This window comes from Acinonyx jubatus, chromosome D4 (genome assembly GCF_027475565.1).
Source record: "Acinonyx jubatus isolate Ajub_Pintada_27869175 chromosome D4, VMU_Ajub_asm_v1.0, whole genome shotgun sequence".
Taxonomy (NCBI): Eukaryota; Metazoa; Chordata; class Mammalia; order Carnivora; family Felidae; genus Acinonyx; species Acinonyx jubatus.
This window is the reverse complement of record NC_069391.1, coordinates 57804138-57822662: the sequence shown is the minus strand read 5'-3', so window position 1 is coordinate 57822662 and position 18525 is coordinate 57804138. Positions and strand designations below refer to the sequence as shown.

Here is an 18525-nt window from a genome sequence, read left to right as displayed (position 1 = left end):
CCTCTCTCTCAGAATAAATGAATAAACTTTAAAATAAAAAAAATCTAATAGAAACTCTAATTCTTTCTGCATTTGCATAAAGATGGAGGCACAGAAAATAAGAGGGGTGACTTAGTTTACTGAACAATTAAAACTGGCAATGTACTACTAATAATGATAAATGTTAACAGTTTAATTAGTAGCTATCTAGTTTTGATCTTATATTCTGTTTGGTGAAAGATAATATATTCCTATAGACCTGGAGTGTTTCTCTGTTTTTAATATCAGAATACAGTACACTAATTATGGTCATTGTATATATGCACCAAAAAGCAGAGAGAACATATGTTTATAAGTGACCAGTGCAGCTATCACCAGAAAAATTATTTTAAGACTATATATAGAGGGACAGGTCAGAAGAACATCTATCCTCTAAGGAAAAATAATAGCCCTGAGAGTTTATTTGTATGAATTTTTAAGAGAAATTCACAATAAACTAGAATTTATCTGAATTAAGTTAGCAGCACTAGAAACATTTAAATGGTTATATATATTGATTTATGTCTTTCTATAAACAAAGTAAGCTCTTGGTAAATTGTAATGCCTCCTCTCTCACTTGCCTAGAATTTTAGGGTAAAGTATGATAGCCCTCCTATAAACCTATGAATTGACTGATGCTTCTTTAAAGAGAGTATACAGCATTCCCAAAGGTATTTTTATTAACGCACAATCCCTTACAGGAAGAATGCCCCATTATTAGATACCCTGATGGCCCCTCCTCTTAGTTGAAGAATCAAAAACCAAAACTTTCAAAGAAATATCATCAATTTTTACCATCTCTCACAATGTCTCCTTGATGGTAGTTTGAGTAATGATTTTTACCATGTCAGGTTTAGGAAATACCATTCATTTTTAATGCAAAAAATAATCAATGAAAATTAAGTGGGTATGACTTCATACCAAGAAAAACTTCAAAGGCAAAGTATATTTTCTGCTTGGCCAATAGATAAACTGTTATTATTATTAATATTACCACTATTTAGTGGATATGTGGAGTTTCTATTGAGACAGCTGTCACTTCATTGAGTCCATGGTTGATTAAACTTACCAGGCTGTTTAGTCAGATGATCCATTTTCTCCAATGGCTTTATAAGCATCTCTCTGAGATCTCCTATTCTTCCAAAAGGAGGACATTTTCCGAGATAGAATCTTATGTGATCAAGGAGAGCTTTTCTGGGAATCCCTGCCTTCAAAGAAGCACTCAGTGACTTTTTATCTGATCATTATTTGATTTTGAAAACATAACTTTGGTACCTCAACTCTATACATATAAAGATGCTTCACCACCAAGATCTGCTACCAAAATTTGCATGTGGTCCACTCTAAACTTTGGAAATAATTCAACAGTAAAATGTCTAACTTAACAAGACAAATCTGAATTTCAAATTTTACTAACATATCTATAATCTTAACATGCAAAATGCCTTTACTGTAATTTACTTAAATAAGGCTCATTACAATGTTTTGTAGTGGATATTGTTATTAATGCAGTTTATGAGGGAGACTCAGATTATTTAAATGACATGTAATTTAGATACTATGTATTAAAGTAGTTACTTAGGCCAGAGTGGCTCTAGATTCCAAATAGCACCCTTTCTTTGCCCCTAAGCTACTACACAGTGTGAAATGCAGAAACACGTGTTCTAGAGAATGTTCCTAAAATTTGAATATGCAGCAAATCACTTGAGGGTCTTCTTGAAATTCAGATTATGATTCAATAGGTCTGGAGTGGGATCTGAGATCCTGAATTTTTAACTAGCTCCCAGGTGATGCTAATGCTGTTGGTAGTACACCTGGCCACATTTTGAGATGCAGGGATAATACACATTATACAATCCAAAAAAGCTTATGTTATATTTATGCAGTACTTGAATCTCTATTCTGCCCATATTTTTTGTTATTGTGTTTTGGGAAATTAATTCAGAGTAAATGCCCACTACTTTGCTATTTTTTATATTATATATAATCTTTAACCCTATCTTCATAAATAGCACTAAGTTAGGTTTACAGAATTATTTAAAATTATTATTAATTACTTTAAATTATTTAAAACTCTTAGTCCAAATGAGAAAAGGTGTCAGCTGGACTCATTAATTTTTGTGTTCCTTAATAAAAACCTGCAAATAATTCAGGTGAAATGCCAATGTCCAATGAGAAGGCCCTATATGCTGACTTGGCCAAAAGAAATCTGATTATGCTTAGGGACTTGTGTGTTACATTTGTAAGGCATTTATTTGATGGTTTTCTTATGAAAAATTGATGTATTAATTAAACAAAGTTCAAAATACCTTCATAGTAGAGAACTCTGAAATAAAAATAATTAAAATATATATTGGATATCATAAAATATGTTAATGAAGCCAAATCTCTAAAGTTGAATTTTTGTTGTTATTGTTAAATCTCATAAGAAAATTTCCAATACCACATTATAGGTAGGTTGATATTGTTTCAAGCCTCAACATTTGTCTTTTAGAAAAAACAGTTTTCAACCACAGTACTGAGGTTCTGGTATTAAAGAGATAAATACTCTTTCCAGAGCCTAAATTTCTAACTACTGACTTATATACTAATTATTACAGAGGCAACTTCACATCATTGAAAATTTCAGCTCAGGCTGGCTTTGCTTATCTCCATTCTTTTTTTTTTATGTTTATTTATTTATTTTGAGAGAGAGCATACTTATTTTGAAAGAGAGAGCATGTGCGCACGTGCGAGCAGGGGGAGGGACAGAGAGAGGAAAGAGAGAATTCCAAGCAGGTTCCATGCTGTCACTGAGGAAATGGCTGCGAGACTTGATGTCACAAACCTGAGATCATGACTGAGCCACCCAGGCACCCTGCTTATAACCATTCCTTAACAGTATTCACACCTTACTTCCCATCTATTGTTTATTTTCAAATTGCCTTACATTTGGTTTTATTAGCAAATTAATTATGCAAGTAAAACACAATGATTTTTGAAACTTTAGGAAATGTAGAAAAGTATGAAGAAAATCATCTGCAAAGTATCAGAAGAAAACACTTTCATTCTTTGATACATACATATTTCAGTGTTTGTTTATGCTATAATATGTATGAACGGAAATATGCTGTCTATATTGTTGTTTTTTTATTTTAAAAATTTATTCCGACCAATTTCCCGTTTAAGATTACAACTGGAATCTCATCAATAAAATGAGTTCTATAATGTAATGCCCATTCCTTCAATCTAAAATTTCTTTGGAATACAATATCGCTATGGGAGATCAAAACATTAATAAGCACTCTGGTATCTGCACAACGGACAAACCTATCTATGTTCAGAGTTCTGTGAGGGTTGTCGAAAATGTTTAACTTCTTTGAATTGGTCAATTGCTGATTCTGTCTAGGTAATTTGGGAGGCGTTGAAAACAAACAAACATGCACATATGTATACATTATATATGTTATATAAACATTACTGAGATATATGTATATAAGGTAATGTATTACTATTATCTACTTCTCACAGTTGATTAGGTGATAAAGGTCAGAGACCTTTTTGGTTTTTTTTAGAACTAATGTGACTCTTTTCCCTAAAATAAAATAATATTAATCAGGAAAGTTGATTTACCTGAAGGAAACGGCCAGATCATTCATCATTCAGTAAGCTAACCAATGGATGTGAGATAAATGATTATAAAATGTTCACACTTCTGCATATTATTGTCTATAATGTCTTAATTTTTTATACCTGGAGTTATTTTTGGGTCTTAAATTTATATGTGCTAGGTAGATTTAATGCAATTAACTCCCAGTTTTGCACTAATCTCTGGAATAGTCTATACCATGACAATGAGTTCAGAGACCACTTGCTGGACAAACATAACAAAATCTAGATTTCTTACATAAGGTGAATATGTAGTAAAACATCTTAAAGCTTCAAAGAGAGGAAAGCATTCCATTGGCAAAACCTCAGGAGCTTTACAATATGTGTTCTTTGAAACTAAATTTCCCTTTTCCAAACCTTCCAAGAAAGGATATACAAGGAAGTGATCAATAATTTTTCTATACTTCAGGTCAGTACATCACTGTCTAGGGCTCAAACCAATACCAAAATTATTACAAGGCCCCATTGTGATGACTGTGTCATAATCTCAGGTTTCCGGCAAACACTCAGCCCCACTCTTCGACATCTTATGGAAGAATGACTCAAATCCTTGCAACAGGGAACATATTACATTGCAGCCACAATTTCTGGAGTTTTCATTATAAAAATTTCCTGCCAGTACGTTGTGATAGACAATAAAAGAAGGGACTTCAACAGTTCCTGACATAAGCTTTCTGTCTCTGTAGATTAGCTACCATTTTAAAATCAAAACAACCCTAAAGAAAAGAAACATTTTATTTAACTAGCCTTACACAGACTAGGGGGAAAAACTAGAAATCCTAAGGAATCCTAAGAGCCAAACATTTTAATCAGTGGCCTGGGGCCATTCCAGAATACTAAATTAATAGTTACTGAGACATAAATACAGCTTTTCATTTTTGTGTGTTTCATGATGATGACTATTGAATTGCCCTTGGTACTTTTTTTTTTAATCTTTTTTAACATTTATTCATTTTTGAGAGACAGAGAGAGACAGAGCATGAGCGGGGAAGGGGCAAAGAGAGGCAGACACAGAATCTGAAACAGGCTCAGCTGTCAGCACAGAGCCCAAAGCGGGGCTCGAACCCATAAACCACGAGATCATGACCTGAGCCAAAGTAGGACACTCAACCAACTGAGCCACCCAGACACACCACACTTGGTACTTTAAAATGCTTTTACAAAATAGACTGTTAGAACTAAAAAAAAGAAGAAGTAAAGGGAAGAAAGGAAGTAATAGAAACTTTTTGTATTTTTTTCAAGATTTGAGGGCACAAGAATCTCATTTTTTAAATGTGCATCACACACAGATATGAATATACACAAATACACACACCTATACAAACTTCTCTCTGCCCAGAGAAACTTGCTAGTAACTTAGACAAGTGTATAGAGAAGAATAAAAATTATCTTATATAAGGCCTCTTGATGTCCTAGAATCAAGTCAACTTAGATACTCTCAGGAGAGTTTTCCTAGGAGAATTGGAACAACTTGATGGAGGTAGGCTTTAAAATGTTACTCACCTAGAAAAATTCTTGATTATGTGTTCTGTAGGTTCTGGTCTAAGTGTAAGAAAATTCATTTCTGTGTGATAAGGGAGCATAAGGCAAATTGACACCACACAAACCTCTTCCCCTCACCGTCACCCCCCAGGTGGGATGTGTGTGATACTCAGGCACTCCTGGCTGCCCAAGTACAAAGGAAAGGGAAAAACCAATGGTTAACTGATAGAGATCACAGCCACGCAGGGCATGAGTCTCCATCAGTTTACAAAATGTTTTAGTAAATTACAAGAAAAAGGCAATTTTAGCAATAGCCTCATCTCCAGAAACCTATAGACTCAGTTTCTTGTATCTCCAATACAACCCCCCTCCATAGTGATGGAACAAAGGCAAGAAGGAAAGGGAAGGTAAAATTAAATTTCCTTATAATCTGCAGCCCATGGACACATACTTGAGACAGGCAGAATGTAACATTTCTCCAGGAACTCCTTTTTGTCTTAATGTTAATGCCTTACTAGAGGGAAAAACAACCTTAGCTTGACAATAGCAAGACCTCCAGTATCTCCTGATTCTTCTTTAGCGTATGAAATTCCTTATGGAAAACTCCCTTTTGCCTTTACCTCCCCCAACACCATAGTATATAATCAATCACTCCTCACAACCCCAGGGCAGCTCTTTCTGCCCAAGGATCCTGTCCTTGTGCTTTAATAAAATCGCCTTTTTGCACCAAAGATGTGTCAAGAATTCTTTCTTGGTCATCAGCTATGGACCCCCCCCACCACTCTAAAACCTGATCATATTCAGTAAAAGAATTATTACCTAATTACAGTACAGAGAGAGGTGATATGAAAACAGGTTCAACTTACTAGAACTTCAAAAGCAGAAGATAGTTCATACTGGTCTTAGGCATCCCATTGTCTTCCAACTTTGTCAGGTCAAATGTCACATAGATGGAGGTCCTCAGAACCTTTAAAACAATCTTGTTTTATTTTGTTCATTTGTCTAGACTGGGTTTCTGTGAGTTCAAAAACTTATTGTATTGCCAATGTAAATAAATGTTTTAAAGGTTTTTGGACACTACTTGCAATGCCTTTTATTGTGTCATCTTAGCTAAGCTGGAACTATATTTCCCATAATTTCATCCCTTGTATGGTGTGAGGGAACAAAATGTCACTTCAAAATGTCTCTTTTTGGGACTCTCTTTGGAGAACAAACTGAGGCTTGATGGAGGGAGGGAGGGGTGGTTGGGCTAGATGGGTGATGGCTATTAAGAAGGGCACTTGTGATGAACACTGGGTATTGTATGTAAGTGATGAGTCACTGAATTCTACTACTGAAACCAATATTGTACTGTATGTTAACTAACTAGAATTTAAATAAAAATTTGAAAAAAAACATCTCTGTGGTATGTAGATTATTTTAGGCTGATTATTGTTACATACTAACCTGTGTTATATTGGAATTCTTGCCTTCTAAAACATGGATGTTTAGGAGCACACTGTCAATTTAATAGCAGCTTTTCAAGTGCAGAAAAGAAACACTCCAAATTAAAATACACCTATCAATTATACGATGTGCCCTGTTTTTAAAATGATTTAATGTGAAAAAAAAATGATGTTGGAATCAAGGAAATGTGTTACTTTCTGTTTATATGTCTCATTGCTGTTACTGTGTGATTAACTACTCAGAAACTATATAATTCTTTGTATCCTTCCCTTTGCTTAACTCATTACTTTTCACATTAAAAGAATTCAATAAATATTTTTTAGATGATTGAATGGATGACTGAATATTCCCTGCGCAAAATAACTGGTTGAAGTTCACACATGTCAAACAAAAATGGATCATGATTTTTCAAGTAGAGGGCATTTCTTAATTCAAAACTGCATGAAGATAGTAAGGATGTAGCAAGGTAATTTTTTAAAAACAATATGCATAAAGGATATTTGAAATGTTTACTTCTGTTGATTTTATGATTGGTTAGGACTCTTTTTGACTGTAAGTTAGAGAAACTCAATTTGGACTAACATTAGGAATGAGGGGGAGTGGTGTCTATAAACATACAGGATTCTAGAAGAAGAGTGTAGAGCTCAAGAGCAAGAATGCAGTGCAACTCTGATTCTTCCACATCTAGCACCGGTTTATTTGTGAATCATCTCTTGCTGCTAACAAACCACTTCTGGCTGGGTGGCATAAAACATCCTGTGGATCAGGAATACAGACAAAGCACAGAGGGGACGGTCTGCCTCTGCTTGGCAGGATCAGGGTTCTCAGCGGGGAGACTTCAACAGCTGAGGATGATTCAAATGGTTAGGGACTGGCCTCTTCTTTAAATCCTCACTGATAGCCTCCTTCATACCGGCAAGGCTGCTGCTAATAGTCTTAAGGCCCTTCAAGCTTCTTTCACTGCTGGGCCCAAACCCATGCCACATGGTCTAGGGTTTTGTTGTAATAGCACTTATCTACTTCATATACTAATGTATGTGTCATGTCAGTTAGTGTCTGGTCAGAGAAGCAGAATCACGATGATATGGAATAAGGGATCTACTATTACACAGATTGTATGGAATCACGGGAGCTGATGGGAACATTTCCACTAGGCTGTTGCCTCTGCATCTGATGTTGAGTCTGAATTTGCTATGATTTGGTTGGGTTATTAGTTAGGTGACTGTGAAGTGGAAGAGAGCAAGGACAAACTGAGTGATATCAGGAGACTTAAGATTTTCACTAGCTGAGATAATATGAGAATGTGTCAAAGCATTTCAACTGAGTCTAGTTGAGGAGACAGCATGATATTTAATAAGGATCTTCTATGATTATTTAATGTGAACTTTCTTATAATCCTGATAATGGCTCTAATGATAGAAAATATGTTAGTTTTCTTGTTCATACAACTGAGGGTCAGATTAGCAAGAAGAAAAGAAACATCTTTGAGTTTTCACCCTCAGATGCCTCTAACTTGAGGTGTAAGCTCTTTTCAGACTTACTAGGTACTTGGTAGGTGCATTATATAACATGTACTACATACTATGTTATAAATCTTTTACATACAATATGACTCAGTATTAGCATGGTCCTTACTTTAGAGATGGAGAAACTGATACCTAGAGAAATAAAATTTCTCAAGGTTATACAGCTACAAGTCATACAAATGACAGAGCTGGGTGAATTAAGAACCCTCACAGTCTGGTAAGAGTTTGTTTATTAACCACTATGCCACAAGCCTCTGAAGAGGATGAAACACTTCTCCCAACCTTCTGACTATCTGCTTAAAAACTGCAATCCACTGACTCTTGATTTCTCTTACCCAGCTGTGTAATTGAAAGGTTTATGATGTATATAACTTATTGTCTGTTTTTACTACCTCCAAGCAATCTCATTAATGGCAGGGATTTTGCCTGTTTTGCTCACAGATCCATCTTGACCTGGGATTGTACCTAGCACAAGGTGGGAGCTCCATAGGAATGTGTTCAATGAATAAAAGAATGATTTTTTTAAGAAGATGACAGAGTAAATTCCATGAGTGAACAGTAATTGGAGAGGAAGAGAGGCAGGGCAGTGGGAGTTGTATTCTGAAACATTGATTAGTTAGGGCAGCATGCCTAAGGTGTCAGGTGGGAGCAGAAGAAATCAGTGATCAAGCCTCCCAACAAGGGAGGCTGAAGCCACCCAGGCTCATAGGCATTAAGCCTTTGCTCTCTCACATTTTGTTTGTAGCTTGTTCAGCAATAGACACTGGAAAGGAGGGCAGGAAGACATCAAAGTAGCTGTATTGTTCATATTTTTTCTCCCTTTGGCAGCTATTTGCTCTATTTCCTGCTGACACTACAATTTCAGCGATTTAATGATACAATTGTTTCTCAAAACGACACAGAAACAGACACCCTCAGCCATTTAATTGGCTGCACTGACGAAGGGAAATCTACTGTTTTCTAATTTCATTTTTGAGAGGTGTGGGAATTTGGAGAGGCTGGGAGAGACAGAACATTTATTTCTATTGGAAAAGATACAGTTTTAGGAAGGGATATTAGTCTACCTAATTAAGGTCTGCCATTTCTATGACATGCACTAGGATAGCTATGAAAATGATTCAATCCCGGCAAAGAATTTGCTCAAATTGTTTATCTTCCAATTCTGTCTGCCCTTAGGTCAATGGAATTTCACTTGCCATAGGAATTCTACATTCTCTATGTCAAGTTTACTGTGAAATAGTTTGCTAATAAATCAGAGCAGGAAACATAACTCTGTTACAAACGTCTGATCCTTTCCTTTGCATAATTTAGGTTTGCATTCTCCACGTCTCCAGGATTGCTGTGTGTTATGTATTGGTTTGATGTGATTTCAATTCCACTTATTTATGACAAAGACCAAGAAAACTTTTTAGAAGTTAAGCTGTTTTGATATAAGAATGAAGTAAATTGGGTCAGGATGTCATCTTATCTGTTGTCACCAATGAGAACTCAGTAGCTCAGCTATGGAGGGGCGCCTATTGGGGGCTTAACAATAAAAAGAGGAAGAAGTAACTGTAGCAAGGAGACATTTTGACTATAAACATGGAGATTTTGTGGGACTACCCAAGAATGTACAGTGTGGGCAAAGCTATACTTTGCTGACTGAAAATAGTTCTTTGAAGACCTTAGTGCAATTAGTTCCATAGTGAAGGTGACCCTTTTATTCAAGCAGTGGTGAAAGCCAAGCAGTAGCCCCATGAACATCCTCTTGCCCATCAATACCCTTGCCCTGACATTGTTCCCTAGCAACATCCTCTAGCAACAGGGTACTTTTACTTTTGCACTGGCAGCTGGATATCAACTATCAGCTGTTTTTAGCTACCTCTCCTGAGTACCACCAACTCATGTAAAGGTATATATACCTCAACTAAATTTGGACTTTATTCCTTTCATCTCTCCTTGCCTTGAACAATAGTGTGATTAATCTATCACTGGTGTGGAGTATGTTATTTCCTTATTTGCTTATTAAGAGACCTTATCCTGTACGTTACTAGTTTGTGAAATTCCCACGGTGAACCTGTGTTAAATAAACTATTGTCAAAGACAATTGCAGTCTCTGAGCATTAATTTGTACCAAAACAAAAGACTGTGTAATCAGCTCCTGCATCTGGAAACTTGAATGAGCCTTGCTACCTTCTCATCATTTGAACTAATGCATTAAATATAGGAAATTTATATTTTCTATTATTACAAAAAATTTCCTTCCTTTTACCATATGATACAGAATCAATTAAAATTGACCCAAGTCTTCCTCATTTTTTCATCTTTAACATACAAAATTAAATACTGGATTTCTAAATAGGCTAGTTTACATGGTGAGTAAATATGGTTAATTCACACACACAAAACAGTGTGTTCTGGAAGCCAAGGTGCTAAAGTTAACTATTATACATAAAAGTAGGTGTGAACTAAAGATTGGAGAAGGTATGAAAGTGGTTCATCAATTCAATTAACAAAGACTATTAAAAGAGGTTTATAAAAGGCCTATAATACATATTAAATCAATGTTTAAAAGGTAACCCTCCTTCATTCTGGGAAGAAAATGCTTTCAAGCTACTTTTTTTACAGGACTTATCTAGTATTACTTCTCTTTCTTCCAGGAACCTGGAACTTCTTTAAGCTACTAACACAAATGTTTTTGTTTCAATGTCCCTTGTCTTTCCAATAGCCTCACTTCATGGGCCTCAGTTTCATCCAAAGTGTCACTTAAAATTATTGAGCTTATTACTTTGTGGATCCCCTTTCCTAGCAAACTAACGGTCTCAAAAGTATACATAAAAATCCCATGTAAATATAAACAAGTAAGCACAAATAAACAAATACAACCCTCCGTACAAGGCTAGCGGGGCATCATTCACTTTTTGTCTATGTCTGTAACCAAAATGAGTGATGGTGATGTTCACTAGATACAGTGAAATTCTAGCCAACACTAAGCCAAAAATAGATGAAAGCCAAAACTGAATCCCAGAGTGTGGATAGAAGGAGATAAGTAAGTGGTCAGAAAAAGGAGACAAAAAGCAAAAGTGTTTTGGGAGAGCACTGATTTTATGTGACTCCCAAAGACATCATAGGAGGGGGAAAAAAGAAGGAGAATCAAACACTGGAAGTTCGTATGGGCCAGGAAGTGGAACACATAGCTTAGCCTATGTTCTCCTGGCCAGAATTCAGTCATAAGTAAGAATTTAACAAGAAGAACTGGGGTCAGTGGGTATGAATGCATCAATAGTTAAGAAAATTAGATCCAGACGATCTTTATATGTGTCTCAGATGATGGAAGGTTAAACAAAATCACAATCAAGAAATCAATAAAAGAAACAATAGAACAAAATTTTTAACAACAATAAAAGAAAGTTTTATTTTCATTAGTGGCAAAAACTACAGGACAAATAACTACAGGACAGTTGTTGATAAGAGCATCAGAAACAAGACACTATGGCATCATGGGGGAGGGGAGATGAGTCCCAGTGATGAAATCAAAGAAGTAATATTAGAAACCAGACTGAAAACGACAACTGGTTTTTGGAATTTGGAGATAGAGATGAAGGCTATCCTATATAGACACAGAGATGAGATGTTTCCAGATATGGCATGAAGAAATAACAAACTGCCTGGGAGGTTTTGAATGGGGAGCATCCATATTGAAGAACAACCACTTGATAAAGCAGACCAGGTGAATTGCTTTCCAAGTGCAACACTGGCAAAAACGGCATATGGTGAAATTTGCTAGAATATATAACTCCCTTTGACAAAATATCTTTTCTTTTCAATTTTATAGTTTCAAACCTTAATGGCCCATATTTGGTTTATTAAATGTGGAAGGGAAGTATTACACGAAAATTATTTTAAGTCAAGTTAATAAATGTAAATTTGTAAAACAGAATTTCCCCGCTCAATATCCCATTATATGTGTATGCATTTCATTACAAATTCCAAGTAAAAATTAATGCAAAGATCTTGACAAAGTTAGGGTTGGAAAAATAAATATAGAATTACACATGTAGGAAAATAGATATACTACCAAGACAGCATGCTTACTTTTCTTATTGTCACATTCTAAGTGGATTTAGACTTGGTGCCAAAGAATCATATCTATCAACTTGATGAAATTGATGTGGAAAATATCAGTCAGAGTGTAATCGAATATGTACTAAGTTAATTAATAACATTTTAACATACAGAATTTGTGCTCTTTGAAAATTTAAATACAAAACAAGAGTTCATATATGGACTCATGATTTTGTATTATAATTTGGGAAGTTCAAGAAATCAAAAATTTCAGATGTAATTAATATAGTACTAAGTCAGCAAACATTAACAATAATTAAAAGCTTATTATGCTTACATATCAGAAACTTTGCATGCATTAACTTATCAATACTTAGAATAACTCTATGAACTAGATGTTTTTTCAGTGGAGGAAAATGAAGCACAGAAACATTTGAAAACTCCAAAATTATACAAACAACAAATGGCAGAATCCATTATTTTACATATATTAAGTTTCCCCAAAATCTTCACTCTTAATCTCTATACCAAACAACCTTCCATAATATGATAATATATTTTATGTAAAAACATATTTTCAACAATCCTTTTTTCTTTTTTTTTTTGACTAATTAATGACATTATAGCAGGGAGAGGACTAAGACCTGAGACCGTTGCCTGAAATCTAATGCTAGATTTCTATCCATACCAATGTAATCTTTGACTGATCTGCTAGACTACTTTCACAAATAGACAATGAAACAGACAAAAGGGCTGCCAGTTACAAGCCAATCATGCACGTATTCACTCAACAAATAATTTTTCTGTGTGTCAAACACTGTAATGGATATTCAGTGCTCATACCAAACCCCCATAAGGCTGGCCTATTTTGACTTTCATTACATCTATAGATAAAGGTAGAGTGCTCCTTTCCTTTATCACCCCAAACTCCAACTCACCTTTTCATTACAAACACCTGGACAAAATGTCAAACTTACATTTGAGTGCGTGTGTGTGCGTGTGTGTGTGTGTGCGCACGCACATGCACACATAGCCTTGAATAGCCCCTACATCAAAGTACGGTTTTCTTAAAAGTTCAGAAATATTAATATGTATCAGTTTGGCAAAATCATCTCTAATGACAAAGGTATTCCTTTTGAGACTTTGGGAGAGATAGCCCATCTTTAGAAAGGATAAAGAAATACTTTTTTCTAAGAAAACAGAACAAAGATACAATATAAAGGGGATGCATTAGCAGATATATTGCTTGTATGGCAAATTAATATAAATACAAAGAAATACACTCTTATAGGGGCCCAGGGTCAAAAATGTAATACAAGAGAGGAAAAAGAAATCTGAAAAAAGTTTCATGCGTGTGAAATCAGCTGAGCAAAAAGAAAGCAAATTGTTTGGAGTGCAATTGCAATTACTTGAAAGATCATAGTTAGGTAACAGCAGGGTATTGGGATGATATTGTTTAGCTTCATTAATGGATGCATATGATTCCTGGAAGAAGGAGGGTTCTAAAATGAGGAGAGTGCTGTGGGTTTAAAATGGAATCCTCATTAAGAGCAGAGGTTGCCCTCTGTTGCTTATCTAACACAGGGGCAGGCAGCTTTCAGGGCTCTTTCCTGCCAGTTTGGGTGTTAAAACCAAACAGCTGACCTTTAAGAAGCTAAAGGATCCAAAATTTGCATAAAGGCTTTTTCATTCTTGTTGCTCCTTAGTTATCCCAGCAAAATGCTTTAGGATTACACAGCTACTTCCTATTTGTGTATGTCACTCATGAGATGAACAAGTATCCCTTATTTTTTCCCTTCCTCTATCTGATGTGCAAATTTTAGATAAACAGGGATCCTCAAACCACCTTCAAAGTTTTCACTGAGAAAGACTTCTTTAGGATGTGATAGGGTTCCAGGATAACAACAACAACAAAAGCAACAACAACAACAACAAATAATTTTTAAAAAATTATCATGACATATATCTTCTCCCTTACATGACAGGAATTTTTAAGGTAGATATGTAGATTGAAAAGGGATCTATTATTCACTTAATGAATATCAAGAAATGGGAAACTGAGGAAAAATGGATATTGGATCAATGGAATTTTCTTGGTTTCTCTGAGTGAAAAATTACCTAACGAATGGTACATAAGATCAGTAATATTTGTTTCTCAAAGTTACTATAGAAATCTGCGTGATTACAGCTACTATGGAGGGGAGATGTCTTAATATCTTTAACAGATAATAATTAAGTAGGGATGCTTGCCCTCATATTTTCACACCTGCTCTTTGGTCTCTCACTTCTAATTTTTCACCCATGTAGGCCATCATAAAGCTACCACATTTTTTCCAAGGTACAGCTCTGACTATACAAACACAAATTATAACAAAAGCTCAACATCTTCAATGACTACTTAATGCTTAAATAGTAAAATATAATTTTTTTAAATCAGGTTTCAAAGACTTATGCCAATGAAGTTTAGTCCAACATTTTGAAATGTCTCACTCTTCCATATAATTTTCTATGACTTAGCCTATACCCTATTGCCAAATGTCTCCACTTATTTCAACCTCCATGTTTCTCCTATTCTCCTCTTGAAAGAAAATAAGTTTATCCAACCCCACATGTCTACATCCTATACAACTGAAAATGTCATGTACTTTGGTCAGCAATTCTTTCACATCCCAAGAGCTAAAAAAGCTTGCCTCTTTGAAAGGCTCATCTCACCATATCTTGACAAGTTATCAATCTCTACCTGTAGTGTCATTATATATGTGTTGCCAATATTTTCCCACTCATTTACAGATATCATGATATCTAATGTCTTTATTGCAACAAGCTGAGAACTGCTAGTTGGGAGTTAGTAGTAAGAGCATATGAGTCTTTTTACAGTGTCAACCCAAGCTGATCTTTCACTATTTAATTTTCTCTTAGCACCTTGAACTGTGCACTATATTATACAACTGGTTATGTCACACCAGTTGGAATTATGTACTATTTGTACTGATCAGTGGCTTTGTTTTCTGTGTAAATACAGAATTGTGTACTACACAAGTGGACATCTTTAAAGTCAGAGAGATTTAGATTTGCAATTAGCTCTGACATTAAATAGCTCTATGTACTTGAGCAAACTATCAACAACTTTAGAGCATTAGTTTATTACTACTGTAGGGATAAAATCATATCTATTACAATATATTTGTGAAGGTCAAATGGAATGATTCATATTAAGCACCTTGAACATGGAAACCCTTCATATGAATGCCAGCTTTTTTTTCTTTTGCTATACCATCTCATGATCTACATTGCTTCTTCTTAAAAAAAACTCCTGTACCACACTTCCTAAGTATCCTCTAAAGTGTATACAAAATTGAATACAGGTAGCATGCAACTAATGCTACTGACCAAATGTGGTCTAAACAGGGATATAAACAGTTTTATACAGAGTTTTCACATCATGTCTAAAATGAGAAATCTTTCGGCAAAGCTAGAACTCAGGTCAAATAGTCTGATACCTGATTCTAGATCTACAGATACTACTTACTAGTAGTGTGACTCTGAGGCAGGTCCTTTACTTCTTTGATTCTCCATTTCGTCACCTGCAAAAATGAGGACATTGGTCTAGATCCATGATTTCTAATTTGATTAACACTTAAAAATTTATTGGTTTGTTTATTCTGTAAATAAAGTTTTATGGAAGTGAAAAAACAGAAGGATTAAAAGCACAATACAAAGAGGATGATACAAGGAGGACATTGAGGACTTCCACCTTTTGGTCTCTTCCTACAGGTCAGACTAATTCTGGCTTAAATCTAGTCAAGGATTTACAGAGGATGCATGAAGAATTGTGCAGGCATACTCAGAATGTATGTGTAAAAAAATATAAGTTTTATCCATCCATCCATTGATGAACGTTTAGGTTGCTTCCATACTTCCTTGTGAATAGTGCAGATATATCTTCAAGTTACTGATTTCAAATCCTTTGGGATATACAACCAAAAGTGGGATTGCTGGATCATAAGGCACTTCTATTTTTTGAGGAACTTCCATACTCTTTTCTATAATGGCGCATTTCTAAAATTTCCATCACCAAATGTCTGTTTACAGATGAATGGATAAAGAAAATGTGATTATACACACATAAATGGACATGCACATGTACACAACACACACACACACACACGCACACACACACTGGAATATGATTCAGCCTTAAAAAAAAAAAAGGTAATCCTGCCATTTGTGACAACATGGATGAACCTGATTACATTAGCTCAGTGAAATAAGCTAGATGCAGAAAGACAAATACTGCATGTTGGTCTCAATTGTATGTGGAATAAAAAATGTTAAATTCATTGAAACAGAGAATAGAATGGTGGTTATCAGGGAGTGGGATATGGGAGGTGCTGGTCCAGAAATACAGTTTCATTTATGCCATATAAATACATTTTGGAAATGTAACATACAATAATGTGACTGTAGTTAACAATACTGTGCTAAAGACTTGAAATCAGCTAAAAGCATAGGTCTTAAGTGTTTCAACACACACACACACACACACACATGCACACACACACAACACATGCTAACTATATGAGATGATGAATATGTTAACTAACTTGATTGTGGTGAATATTACACAGTGTACACATACTTCATATAATCAAGTTGTATACCTTAAATACGTATAATTTTTAATTGTCAAAAATTAAGTCAGGTGGCCTTTTTAATTTTGGTATTGAAGGGTAAGAAATTCCAAAGTTTAAACCACTCTATATCTACTGAATATTTCCTAAAGATTTTTTGAAGCTACAAAAGTTTTGTTTATTTGTTTTGTTTTGTTTTTGTTTATTTTTTACCAAGCATGCTCCAGAACATTATTTAATTAGCTAAAAATTCCAAAGTGAAATTTGACACTAATACTTAAATAAATAAATAGCATGTCTTGGCTTATAAAAGGTAATACAGCTAACAAATGAGTGATCAGAAACCGATGTTTTGTGTTTTAAAGATGATACTGGATACAAAATTCATGTGGATAAGCTGGTTTTGAGCTTCACTATCACTTAGACCACAACATCAGAATAGTCAATGTACAAAAAGTGTGCAAGAAATCATGCAAGAAATTAAACATGTGCTTTGGAGTCAGATAGATGGTTTTAACATTTTAACATTATAGTTCTGAGAAATGTATTTAAAGTCTATAAGCTGTAGCTTGCCTGTAAAATGCAGAATACAATATTGATCCTCCTTGTTTTTCTGTATGTTATTAAGTAACATTCGGTATAAGAAAGCACTAGCTCATAGTAAGTGCCAATGAATATTAGTTCCTTTTATTTCTCCTTTTATATAGTTCCACAATATATAGGAAACATTGCCTGGCATAGAGTGTAAAGCAGTGTCAGCAACTCAACTTTTTAATGGTTTCTTTCACAGTGGTTTCTAACTTTCTAACCTTTTGAAGCTGTTAAAATAAAGTCAAATAATGATACTGCTGTGGCATAAGTGTATGCTAGGATCAATAAATTGTGGTTGTTGGAATAAATTGCAATTAAAAGGGTAGTACTTGATTGCTTGACAGTAGGTAGTCTTTCTGGCCCAAATAAACTCAAGTATTAGTCTGATTTACAAGCTAATTAGTATGGACTTCATAGGCATTTCATTGGGGGACCATGAGATCATATTGACTTCTGCTCACATCATGAGAGCATCCTTCAAGTTGTTCTGTGTCACTGATAGGTGACAACTTCGTGTTTACTTTGTTTATTCGAGAATACAGTTTTAATCATTTTTAATCAAGTAGAATATACAAGAAATTTACAATGTTTGCAAATAAGCACACAAATGTCTAAACAATTTCACTATTGCCACTAGTCTCGCCCCCCCCATTTCTATACATTTAAGATAAAAATATACATGCATTCAAAAAATGACAAAGTCATCAATGTAGTACAAAGGATAGTTATTACTGAATCTTTGAAGCAATAGAAAAATATATAGAAGCATTAATTTATAGGCTAGAAAGCCACAGGGTAGGTATTTCATAACAAATTATTTGAAAAATCCATAAAAGAGAGACAATTTTTGTCTCCAAATAAAGAAGTATGCTTATCTAAAGTATAATTCTGTTTATTCTTAATTTTCCTATTCAATGCAGTATTTTATATGATAAATTCCAACATATGCCTTTATAATTATCTAGTAAATATGGGACATTCATAGACTAAAACAGGTAATTTAAGCAATCCTTTGAGTTGTAAATTACATTAAGATACATCATGTGCTTTCCTCTACTATGTATTTAATTACTAGTGCATTTCCTGCTAGGGATTAAATACATTTTTGTTGAATGAAAACATGACAAAAGTGCAATTCC

The 18525-nt window shown here is 34.7% G+C and overlaps 1 protein-coding gene across 41 annotated transcripts in view; it reads right to left on the bottom strand.

Moving 5' to 3' along the window:
* Nucleotides 1-18525, bottom strand: part of PTPRD (protein tyrosine phosphatase receptor type D) — a 2170985-nt gene that overhangs the window by 1898603 nt on the left and 253857 nt on the right. For 40 of the 41 annotated variants that reach the window (XM_053204229.1, XM_053204230.1, XM_053204243.1 and 37 more), the window contains exon 2: nucleotides 15694-15748. The exons of the other annotated variant lie outside the window; for it this stretch is intronic. The gene's annotated coding sequence lies outside the window, so the exon portion shown is untranslated. The remainder of the gene's footprint in view (nucleotides 1-15693; nucleotides 15749-18525) is intronic. 41 annotated transcript variants of the gene reach the window in all.